Here is a 13259-nt window from a genome sequence, read left to right on the forward strand (position 1 = left end):
TCCAATAGGTTATAGACAACTACCATACATCAGGAATAGAATTAGTTCATTGTCCACTCACACCTGCTCCACCACCTACTAAAATTATGGTAGATCTGATTGTAACTTGAAGTCCATATTCCTGCCTACTTATGAAAACCATTCACTTTCTTGCCTATCTATTTACCTCTGCCTGAAAAAATTCGAAGAATCTGCTTCCACTGTCCTTTAACCTCCCTCTCACTCCTCTGTACTCCAATATCTGCAAGCTTAACCTATCTACTCTTTCCTAATAATACAACCCATGCTTGTAAACCTTAATGCAGCAACACACTTCCTTAAATAGAGAGAACAAAATAGTACACAGTACACAGTGCTCTACATAACTGGAGTAAAACCTCCCTGGTTTTGTATCCAATTCTTCTATTAATAAATGATCACATTCTGTTATTTTTCAATGAGTTGATCTAATTCCAGTAGACACCACCTCTTTATAAGTCATGGATGAGGACATTGGAAATTTTTCTACATCTCTGAGCTCCATAACCTCTTATGGAGTTTTGATACTGAGCATTTTCTCCTGCCAAAAAAGATACTTTTACAATTACACGTTATACTCCCATCACCATATTTTTTCTCACTCATTTAACCTATCTAAATAACGTCCTGAAGAACTCTTCATGACTTGATTTTCAAGTTATCCATGCTTCTTCATCAGATTTAACAACCATTTGATTGATCCCTTTATTCTGGTCATTTATTTAAACTGTAAGAAGTTGAAACTCCCTGTGGCAGATTACTTGTTGCATCTCGCTAACCAAAAGGAGGTCCAGTTAGCCGTCCAGCTGTTCTATCCATGTGAATATGTTATCTTCAATGCCATGATATTTTATCTTTTGCAATAATCTTTAATGCCTTCTGACAACCTACAATAAGTTCAATATATCCACCGATTCTCCTATATCCACAAACCAAGTTACTTCTTCAGAAAGTTCCAATAAGTTGGTCAAAAGAGGAATCCGTTTGACAAACCACGTTGCCTTTGTTTGATTTCCTGAAATGCGTACTACAGTACCTTTATCAATAGCTTATAATGTTTTCTCATGACAAATGTTAAAAAGCTATCTGGCCTGTAGTTTATTACTTTATGTCTCCATTCCTTTTTTTAATAAAGGAAATACTTTTGACAATCAATGGAATTGTTCCAAAATCAAGGGAATTTTGAAAAAGTAAATCAAATCCATCAGTTCCCACATTAGCCACTTCTTTTAAGGTGCTAAGGTAAAATTCAACAAGCTTTAGAAATGTGTCAGTCATGTAGGATTATGCCTCTCTTTGCCCTCGTAGCTTAAAGGCTGATAACTGAATTAACATCAGCTGTGCAGATACCCTGGCTGAGGATTTTTTTTTAGCAAATCACAAAATACTCTTCATTCTGTGATGAAATATTGGTTAAGAGATTGCAGTTATTGCAGTGTAACAGTTGACATTAAAATATACTTTCCTTTGCCTCCTCCCCTCTAACCTCCAAGTTAAACTCTGCATTCATTCACAACCATTGGAGGGTCAAACCATCCCCAGTTCGAAGTGTGAACTTGTAATTCAACTGAACCAACCTGGGGATATCTACTGAAGTAAAATACCACTTGCGATAGTCAGTAGATATCACAGATTCCCTTTTTATCCAACACTGAACTCTGTATGGTCCCTTTACTTCAGGGTCTGAACATAAAGCATTTCAGCTATCTTCCCGTTTCCTATTTGGTATCTGCATCAGCTAATTGAGTTGATGTTATTGTTGCAAAGTCAAAATTTTGAATTATATTTCAGGTGAGTGAATACAATTTCAATAGTTGAAACATGATTACTTCATTAATAAATCACATGTGAAAAACATTTAACAGAATTTTACTTTAACAATTGGATGGATTTTATGTGAGGAGAAGTATCATTTTAAATCTCCTTCCACCAACAAACAAAAAATTCTACTTAAATCATAAGACTGATAGAAAAATTACTAAAACTGCAGGCTGAGAGAAAACTAATTGGACCAATCATAGGAGGGAATATATGAACATACATCAGATGGAATTTAATAATAATATGGGAACTCATTTATACATACTGATTTCTGTAAGTTGGGAATTGGTAAACCATGGACATCCTATAATATTTAAAGTAGCTGTATCATTATAAGTCGTAACCATAGAACTTTGAGATAGAAAATGATTCTATGGATGGATATAAACAAGTTAAAACTGGAATCTCTGGGCATTTTGATTTTGCAGTATATTTTTGTGAAACCAATTGTTACGTTAATGAGTCTACAAGCCTCCTGAAAATGTGTAATTAAGGGAGTGAATGCAGGAACATATTGGGAGGAAAAAAGAGGAAGAAATTACATTTTAAGAAGATAAGGGAGAAATTGACATTAACATTCCCCTCAGTTCTTCAAATAAGAATTCACTTCACAGAGTTATAGAACTGTTTGGGCTTCTTGATCATAGGATTTCATGACTGCAAGACTTAGGTGATAATATGTATTACTGGAAATATCAATAATAATAATAATGTTTCCATTCATTGGAAATTGAAATTAAATCTTATTCCAAAATTGTCCAATGGACACTGAATTACAGTGTGATTTTCATTATATTAGCATTCTGAATCTATTTCAAAGGGGAATTTCATACATTGGATTTGGTAAAAATCAGAAACACTGCTGGTTTAAGGAGAAATTTTTCTATCTCTTGATGATAGCATTTATTAACCTTCTTATTAGATAGATGTGGTTACTCTGAAGCTGAGGAGCCTAAGTGATTACATTGAATATTGACAATAATTGTGTCAAACCATCTTTGAATTCTAACGAGGCAGGCTTGCTTTATTTGAAACCATATGCTCCTTGCAAGAGCAGAATTGATGTTACAATGCTATCTGAAATAATCATTTTATAATGCATCCATTGTTCCAGATTGTAAACCATTATTAAGCAGCATTTCATTTCCTGGTTTTCAGTAAATGGTGATTTACATTTTCATTCCACCACTGTGAACAAATTGTGTCTAATAAAACAGTTATTCCAGTAAGCTATTACTTATGGATTTCCTGTGAGAAATCATTTAAGAGAAACTCAAAAGAAATGAATTATTAATTCAATTTTACACAAAGAATCAACAAAAAGACAGCTCACAAGCTGTAGACCATTTCATTTTGCCACTTAATGAAGATCAAAAGTGTCTCTGTTTTGTGCGGCTCAATTTAATAGAAAGTGAAAGCTGAATTATGAGAAAAAGAAGACAACTTCAACCAGCTGATAGAGAAATCAATTTTGAAACAGCAAAGTGGCACAGTTAAAAGACTCCGTTCTAACCCAGATTAATATGACAAGAATGGGCAAAGAAGAATAGTAACATCTAAATGATCTCCTTTTACATTATTTCTTTGTAGTCACAAAAGATTAACAAAAGGCAAAACCAAAACTGATCTGCTCTTCAAACTTCATATGCAATAAAATAACAATGTGTTCCATTCTGTAAATGAGACAATAGTTTCAAGGGCTTCAGTAAGTGAATCTTTCAGATCTTTAATTGATGGATTAGTGGGAAATAAGAACCATAATATAGCCAAATAACCATAGAAGTTATGAATTTACATAACATACCTGAATAAACAAACTTATATATATGTATGGTGAAGAGTATATTGACTGGCTGCATCGCAGCCTTGTATGGAAACACCAGTGCTCTTGAATTGAAAGTCCAACCAAAAGTTATGAATACAGCTCTACAATACATTGGTAAAGCCCTCCCCACTATTGAGCACATCTACATGAATCGTTGTCGCAGGAAAGCAGCATCCATTATCAGGGATCTCCGTCACCTCTCTTCCCACTGCTTCCATCAGAAAGCAGGTACAGGAGCCTCAAGACTCAGACCAACAGGTTCAGGAACAGTGATTACCCCTCAACCATCAGTCTCTTGAACCAGAGGAGATAACTACTCAACTTCACTTACCAATCATTGAAATGTTCCTATAACTTATGGACTCACTTTCAAGGACTCTATATCTTACGTTCTCGACATTTATTGCTTGTTTATTTACAGTATTATTATTTCTTTCTGTTTGTATTTGCACAGTTTGCTGTCTTTTGTGTACTGCTTGAACACCCAAATTGATGCGGTCTTTTATTGACTATATTATAGGTTTATTGAGTATGCCCACAAGAAAATGGATCTCAGGGTTGTATATGGTGACATATATGTACTTTGATCATAAACTTACTTTGAACTTTGATGTCTATTCTACAGTAGTTGTTTTGATTCTGAATGCATTGTTAATTAGTGGCATTTTTCTTCCTTGTGGGTTAAAAAATCCTAATATCTTTCTTCTTTCTAATTAGTTATTAGGGGGTTGCTGCCTCCTTCTTAACTCATTCCACCAAAAAATGCGTAAAATGAATAGAAATAGAATCCTATGATTCCTGAATGAACAACAACAATGACTGGTAACCTCCAACCTGATAGCACGAATATCAATTTCTACTTCTGGTGAATAAATTCCACCCCCCTTCTCTTCCTCTATTCCACACTCTGACCTTTTACCTCTTCTTACCTTCCTTGGGTCCCCCCTTCCTTTCCTTTCTCCTATGGTCCACTCTCTTTTCCTATCAGATTCCTTTTTCTTCAACCCTTGACCTTTCCCATCCACCTGCCTTCTCTTATCACCTTCCAGCTAGCCTCCTTCCCCTTCCCCCACCTTTTTATTTGGGCATCTTCCCCCTTCCTTCTCAGTCCTGATGAAGGATGTTTTGGGTTGAAACGTTGACTGTCTATTCATACCCAGGGTTGCTGCCTGGCCTGCTGAGTTCCTCCAGCAACTTGTGTATGTTGCTTTGGATTTTCAGCATTAGCTGGCTTCCTCCTGTTTATGGTTGGGATATTGCTGTGATTGTGTTGACTCTAATATAAAGGATTATAATTCCCAGAAACTCCACTGTATTTTCTTTTGGCCTTCCTTATAGAGCTTGCACATTCTTTGCCCATTTTTGTGATATGACCTCCTTTCTGCTTCTGATTACAAATGCAATGACTTCCCTATGATGAACAAACATAATTTATTAGTTTCAAATATACTGCATTTCAGACATCACAGATAAGGGTCTCAGCCTGAATTTCCAACTATTCTGCAGGGTCCCTTGTGCTGAGATAAGTAAGGTGTTTTCAGATGATGAAGGTGAAAGAAAACCCCCTAATGAACCAGGGAAAATTACCCTCTTTGGTTCTGATTAAGGAGTGTTATGTACCCCGTAACTAGGTTCCCAAAACAGCAGAAATGGATCACTCAGTTGGAGTCTGGATTACTAGAACTAAAAAAGTTTTATTAAGGAAACAAGCAACACAGTACTCTAATCAAAAAAGGATAATAAATGTAACAGTTCAGCAATGATAAACACACATGTACACAGAATTAAGATAACAAGATTAATCAAGCTCTATCATTGTCTAGGGGTAAATGACCAGTTTCAAAGTGCCACAAAGTCCAGTTCAATTTAGTTCAGTTCGCAGTAATCGTTGCCATGGTGATGGACAGTGGGTGGGGGAGGAGAGAGAGCAAAATGAATGAATATTCAACACAGCTTCCACACAGACCTTCGCAGTCAGCTTTCGGGCGAGCCCTTTGTGATGTCATCTGAGGTCACCGACCGTGACCCCTCCATTTCCAGATACAACCGTTTCTCTGCGCTGAACCTGGCACCCAGGCAAGGGTGGACACACACCAGGTTCCCGCCGATCGTGCCCTTCCACCCTGAGCGTCTAAGGCTGATCCCGCGATCAGCCGTCCAAGAGCTTTCCACCGACTTGTGAGAGGCGCACCGCTTCCAGGGTCTCGTTACCTCGGGTGTTGGGTGTGTTTTGCCTTAGCGAACCTGTCCCTTTTTATCCCCCTGCTGGGGTATCGTTTGTCCAACACTTCAAACAGTTCAGGGTTCAAAGGGGGAGCCGCTCTAGACAGCTCTGCTTCCCCTTCATTACACATCTCCAAATGCTGCTCCATTGTTTTCCTTATCTCTCCCTCTCCTGAAGAGAGGTGGCAGACCAACTGCTGATACCCCCGGTGCCAGCACAGGACAGCTAACATCTTAATCTATGTGTATTCTCATCACAGGAGCTATCAGGAGGCACTTTGCTGTGGTATTGAAGGCAATAGGCAGAACCCATGCCAATGGAACACAAAACATTACTCCATGTGTTCTGTGCGTAAGTTATATGTACTATGTTTTGCACCTTGGTTTGAAGGAACACACACAAAATGCTGGAGGAAATCAGCAGATCACTGGAAATGAATAAACGGTCGGCATTTCAGACATTTATTCAGGACTGGAAAGGAAGAGGGAAGATGCCAGAAAAAAATGTGGGGGGAGAGGAAGGAGGTCAAGCTAGGAGGTGAGAAGTGGAGACAGGTGGGTGGGAAAGGTAAAGGGCTTGAGAAGAAGGAATATCATAGGAGAGAAGAGTGGACCATGGGAGAAAGGTAAGGAGGAGGGACGCAAAGGGGAGGTGGTAGACAGATGAGAAAAAGAGTGGGGACTAGAAGAAGGAAGAAGAGAGAGGGGGAAAGTTAACAGAAGGAGAAATCAATGTTCATGCCATCAGGTAGGAGGCTACCTAGATGGAAAATGAGGTATTGCTCCTCCATCCTGAGACTGGCCTCACCATGGCAAAAGAGGAGGTCATGTACTGACGTCTCAGTATGATAACTGGATAAGAATTAAAATGGTTGGCCACCAGGAAATTCCACTTTTGGTGGATGGAGCAGAGGTGCTACACAAACTGGTCCTTCAATTTACATTGGGTCTCACCAATGTAGAGGAGACCGCATCAGGAGCACTGGATACAATATTCAAGCCCTAGGGATTCAGAGGTGAAGTGTTGTCTCACCTGGAAAAACTGTTTGGGGCGGGGAATAGAGGTAAGGGAGGAGGGGAATGATCAGGTGTAGCATTTCTGTCACTTGCAGGAATATGTGCCAGAAGGGAGACTAGTGAGGAGAAATGATTGGACAAAGGAATCATGGATGGAGTGATTTTTATGGAAAGCAGAGAGTGGGTGGGCTTCGAGGGTAGATGTGAAGGTGCAGAGGTAACCTTGATGAATTGCTGTAGCTTATGTTATTGAATACATACACTGCTGCCAGCAAATGCTGATGATGGAAGTAGATATTGAGATAGATCACAGAGGTAGTAGTAACTCAAACTACTACTTATTGAGATTGCACAGTTTCTTGTGACTGCATGCATAAATACAAATTATAGGTGCTTCTTACCCAACAGATTTTAAAGATGTATATGTTTCAAAGGCTATGAGGCTATGTAGTTTAAAGAACTCCGCTCTTATGAAGCACAAATCTTCCTCGATATTGCAGCCATAAAGTTACTGGTCCATTCTTGCTTTTACCCAGTAGAGACCTTCAACACTGCAAAAGAATTTATGTCAATAGTGTTACTGGAGTTTAGATTAAAACAATTAGCTTTCTCAAGATATTGATTATAATATTTGACGTGGGAGAAACTTAATTCTTCATGTTATGCAGATCCTGTTCCATTATATTAAAATAAGAACTGTCAACAAAGCTGAATCTTGTTGAATATCTCATAAAATATTGATGGAGAGAAGGTTACTGAAAATTCATGTTGATTTTTGGCATGGGGTTGCTTCCCTAAGGAACAATAGCTTGTAGATGCATTGCTTAGCATCCATTTATGTGGGCAGGAAATGATTTATGACAGGGAGGTTGATTTGCATTTCTCCTAATCAATATTTTTTTTTTCTTTTTTGCATTTATTGTTCAGATAACTTGCTTAACCTTACTTCATCTTGACCTTTGGGATTCATTGTAATGGTAACATTTATTTTTTGTTTCTAACTGCCCTTGAGAGAAGGTTGTGGCTTTCATTTTTTATGGTCAATGTGCTCCCATAATGATTTTACACAGCTACCTCTTTAATCATCCATTGTATCCTCTTCTTCTTTGACCGTTTTCCATCTGTAGAGTGCCTTGAGAATCCCTTTCAGCCTTATCAGTTCTATATATATGCAAACTGCTGTTGGGATAAAAAGAAACAGTACTTTTTTTTATCATATGTACATAATGTTACATTATCATGAAATTATTATGCTATAGGAGTCTATTCAACCTATATGCCAGCTTCTACCAGAGCAACGATATCTGTCCCATATGTTCCACAGTGTCCAAGTATGATTAGACATTCAAGGGTTTTCCTGATGGAAGTGTAGCAGAGAAAGACCTCCTGTTTTAGGTTACAGAAAGTGATTTATTGACATGTTAGATGGGGTCCCAAGTGTGACAGAGGTCCTCCTCCATTTCCATTGGAAATAAATAGACTGCTTGCTGCAGCTGCCAGTGGATGGAAAACAGATCTCAGTTCACTATAGTGCAACATACAGCATCTGGGGTGGTAATAGAATGTGACTACATGATAAAGAGAAGGATGCTAGGAATGTAGAACAATAGAAAATTTTGGGTCACAAATCATTGAAGTTATCATGTAGTAGATAAGGCGATGAAGGAGACATGAGAGCTGTTTATCTTTAAATGACAAAGCACAGAATGTAATGGTGAGGAAATATGCTGGATTTGTAGGAAGGATATGCTAGCAAGATGAAGGGGTGGAGAGAGAGAGAGAGAAATGAGGAACTTGCTACAGCTGGGACAGCTTGGGAGATGGGCTTTTATTTGAAACACAGGATACTGAAGGATAATTAATTGAGACTCATAATGTTAAGTATGGTCTAGGCATGAAAACAGGAAAAACTTATTGTCCCTAGCAGCTGAGAAACATAATTGGTAGAATAATTTTCTTCAGACTAATGGTGGTGATTGTCGAGCATTATTTACCTGAAATGGTTGGAGGCTTTGAATATCATCAAATTTAATTCTTCTCAATTCAAAAATGTTTATAGAAAGTATATTGTATACATGAAGCACAATACTATAGGTATATCTCACATTGAAAAAAACAATATGTAGGTGGGTATTATGACCCATGATTTAGAAAATTGTAGATTGAAAGTTGAGAAGTAGATTAACCCTAATAAGCTCCTTTTGTTCTTTCTATGGACGCACTGCACTGAATAGACTCAGTTTTGAATGTAGATTCTGACTTTTCTGTGAACCCACTGATCCATTTGGAGTCTTTAGGGTCAGCCTTCATAATATATTTTGAAAAACTTGTGGGACCTGAGAAATCAATATGACTGAGAGACGCTTGCACTTCCAGAGGAGATAAATAGGCTGATTGCCTTACAGGCACGGAACTGTGTGGGTGGCTTTGGGATGCAACATTGCCGTAGCTGGTGGGAAATGCGACAATGGGATACAACAAAAATAGTCCCCAACCCATTTGTCAACCAGTTAATTGCACAAGGAAAACTGTTAGCAGATTGAGTGTAAATTATAAATAACTTTTTATAACTACCGAGTTGAAGGTGTCTGCGCCACAGAAGGAAACACTTCTACTGCATTAAGCAGACCTCAATCAGTTCCCTGTATACACAGCAATACCTCCTATCTCCTAACAATGTACCTCAAGACCAACATTACATTTACTTTTTATTTTCCGTATTTCATTTATAAATGACGATTTTCAGTGCTTGTTAAGTTTGCTGAAGTTCAGAAAATTACTGTAAATTAAAATATTATGGACGCCTTGCCCAGCAGAAACTTTCTCCTCATTTTAGATAAGACTGTTGTTATCAATTGCACCTTCCAGAGATGAAACGACATTGTTCTTGCTCACTGCACCAAGTTCAAATTTACAATACTGTATACAGCTTAATTTGTGACAAAATTTATGCACCTTTTAAAATCATTTAAGTTAATTGCATTAATAAAGACTGAATTACATGTACTTGAAGAGTTATTGCAATGTTTTCAGTAGTGATGAAATGGGACAAGAAGCAAATTAAATGTGGAAGTAAACTAGGGCTGAGTTTATTTCAGCCAGTTAAATAAGTAAACTGCAAACATGGCCCAACAGGTAAGACAAAAAATGAGGAATGGCAAACTGTCAAAGAGAGTTGTGTAATGATTCCATCACATGCTGCAATGTTTTACTTTTTGTGCTGATAGTATTTTTTTTCAGAAATTAGATGCATACACTCAGTGATCACTATGCATGAAGACAAACATTGTGTGAATCTTGCCCAAAATTGTTTTGTGTCCATGAGCCCCGCATTGTACTAGAGCAAGTCTTATGGAGGGCTGGGGTTTGAGTCCTGCTGTGGTCCCAGACCTACTTGGGCAATTCTTTTTGTAGGTTAATGCCTACCTATTAATATTCTCAGATTTTCCACCAAATCTTCTCCGTGACCAGAGTATCTCCCTTGTTGCCCTTTCCCTACGTCTTCACCCACAGCAGCATCTCTTCCATGCATTCTTTACAATCTGCTCCCCATATGATATGTTATTGCTTGTGAATCCTACCATCACAGTTTCTTCCTGCAAGTCTTATCCTATTTTACACAATGCCTTAGACCTCATACACAATGAAGCATCCCTGACTGGGAGCATTGCACAATACTGGTGCAGGCCTCCCACATGAGGTCGTAGATTCATGCAACAAAGAAACAGAACTTTCTGTCCTCCCTGCCCGACACATGGTCTGTAGACCACCGTGCCTTAGTAGTTTGTATTCATCCAGATGTTTCATAAACATTGTGAAAATATCTGCCACCAACACCTTCTCAGGCTCGTGGTGGCAACATAACTAATATTTCTGGAGAGTAACAATTTGTAGAGTCTAGGTTCAAATAGACAGTTACGCTTGAAAGTGAAAGACAGAAGATTGTTTTTACACTTTATTCTGCATTGTTATTGTTTTACCTTGTTTTACCTCAATGCACTATGTAATGATTTGATCTGTATGAACACAGTATGCAAGACAAGCTTTTTAACTGTATCTTGGTAATGTGTCAATAATAAATTAAAATCAATGATATATTAGTAATGAAAATAAAGTTTATGAAGGAGAACTGATAGAGGAACTAAAAGGTATAAAGTCAATGTATGAAAAAAATAAAATATTGTTTATTCATAGGAACACCAAACTCCTAAAAAGCTACAACAGACAAAAGAAATATAATGCTGAGGCACTAAAAGAATACTTTGCATCATGTTCATGAAGAAGGATGATAAAATGTTATAATAGAGAAGAAGAGGGTGGAAGACAAGAGTAGGATAAGAAAAAAGATTACAATGTAGTTGGCCGTGCTTTAACTGGCAAAACAATGTAATACAGAATGGGTGAGTCCTAGCTTAATGAAAAAAATTGAAATTGTGAAGCCTCTGAAAACTAACTTTCAAATCTTTGTGGAGACAAAGCTGATAACAGAGAACTCAGTGAAGAGAAAATCTGCAGCTGCTGGAAATCCAAGCAACACACACAAAATGCTGGAGGAACTCAGCAAGTCAGGCAGCATTTGTGGGAAAAAGTACAGTCGACATTTCGGGCTGAGACCCTTCTGCAGAGAAGTCAAAATCAGGTTTAATATCACTGGTGTATGTTGTGAAATTTCTTAACTTCGTGGCAGCAGTTCAAGACAATACATGATAATATAGAAAAATAAATAAATAAGTAAATCAATCATTGTGTGTGTGTGTATATACACACACACACACACACACACACACATATATATATATATATATATATATATATATATATATATATATATATATTAAATAGTTACATTTAAAATAGGGCAAAAACAAAAATAATAAAAGTGAGGTAGTGTTCGTGGGTTCAACATCTTTTAGGAATTGGATGGAAGAGGGGAAGTAACTGCTCCTGAATTGCTGAGTGTGTGCCGTCAGGCTTCTGTACCTCCTTCCTGATGATAGCAATGAGAAGAGAGCATGGCCTGGGTGACAGGATCCTTAAGGATGGACGCTGTCTTTCTGAGACATAGCTCTCTGAACATATCTTGGATACTACAGCAGTTAGTACCCAAGATGAAGCTGACTAATTATACAGCTTTCTGTAGCTTCTTTCGATCCCGTGTGGTAACCGCTTCCATACCAGACAGTGATGCAGCCTGTCAGAATGCTCTCCATGGTATACCTGTAAGTTTTTGAAGGTCTTAGGTGAAAAACCAAATCTCCTCAAACTCCTAATGAAGTATAGCCACTGTCCTGTCTTCTTTATAACTGCATCAATATGTTGGGACCCGGTTAGATCCTCAGAGATCTTTAATCCAGGAACTTGAAAATGCTCACTCTCTCCACTTCTGATCTCTCTATGAGGATTGGTTTGTGTTTCCTTCTCATATCTTTCCTGAAGTCCATAATCAGCTCTTTGGTCTTACTGATGTTAAGTACAAGGCTGTTGTCTTAACACCACTCAACTAGCTGGTATATCTCACTCCTGTACGCCCCTCATCTCCCACTGAGATTCTGTCAGCAAGAATTATATCATCAGAAAATTTATAGATGGCATTTGAGCTATACCTAGCCACACAGTTATGGGTATAGAGAGAGTAGGGCAGTGGGTTAAGCACACATTGCTGAGATGCACCAGTGTTGATTGTCAGCAAGGAAATATTAATACCCATCTGCACAGATTGTGGTCTTCCAGTTCAGAAGTCAAGGATCCAGTTGCAGAGGGAGGTACAGAGATGCAGGTTCCGCAGCCTATCGATCAGGACTGTAGGATTGATGGTGTTAAATGCTGAGCTATAGTGAACAAACAGTATCCTGACATAGGTGTTTGTATTTAGGAGTTTGTATTGTACTGTGGAGTTAGTTATGATATACTATGTCCTCTGAAAAAGCTGCAAAAATGTTATACCAAATAATTACTGGTCAGCCTGTGTACTGTTAGCATTTGGGTAAATCTCTAGAGACAATGATCCAAGGTAAAATTAATTATCATTTGGAAGAACAGTGATTAATATCTGACAGCCAGTGGGGATTTATTAAATTCAAATTGTGTCTGGCTAATTTTATTGAGCTCTTAGATGAAGTAACAGGATTAATGAAGCCAGAGTTGTTGAATATAAGTAGAATTTCAAGGGGGTTTGATAAAGTACCAATTAATAGCCTTTTAGGAAAACTGAAGCTTTAGATTTACTTAGAATTTCGTAGATTCAGGACACAATGAGATGTGTGAAATTGGCAGGCACATAAAAGTTTAATGCTGAGATAGATGAAGTAATGTTCTTTGGAGAGAAACATAAGGAGAGAAAGTGTAAAGAAGCACA

The 13259-nt window shown here is 37.9% G+C and overlaps 1 protein-coding gene across 6 annotated transcripts in view; it reads left to right on the forward strand.

The window, feature by feature from the left end:
• Nucleotides 1-13259, forward strand: part of LOC140194593 (zeta-sarcoglycan) — a 971547-nt gene that overhangs the window by 822602 nt on the left and 135686 nt on the right. The gene's annotated exons all lie outside the window — the stretch shown is intronic.

Source organism: Mobula birostris, chromosome 3 (assembly GCF_030028105.1).
Source record: "Mobula birostris isolate sMobBir1 chromosome 3, sMobBir1.hap1, whole genome shotgun sequence".
In the NCBI taxonomy this organism is placed as follows: domain Eukaryota; kingdom Metazoa; phylum Chordata; class Chondrichthyes; order Myliobatiformes; family Myliobatidae; genus Mobula; species Mobula birostris.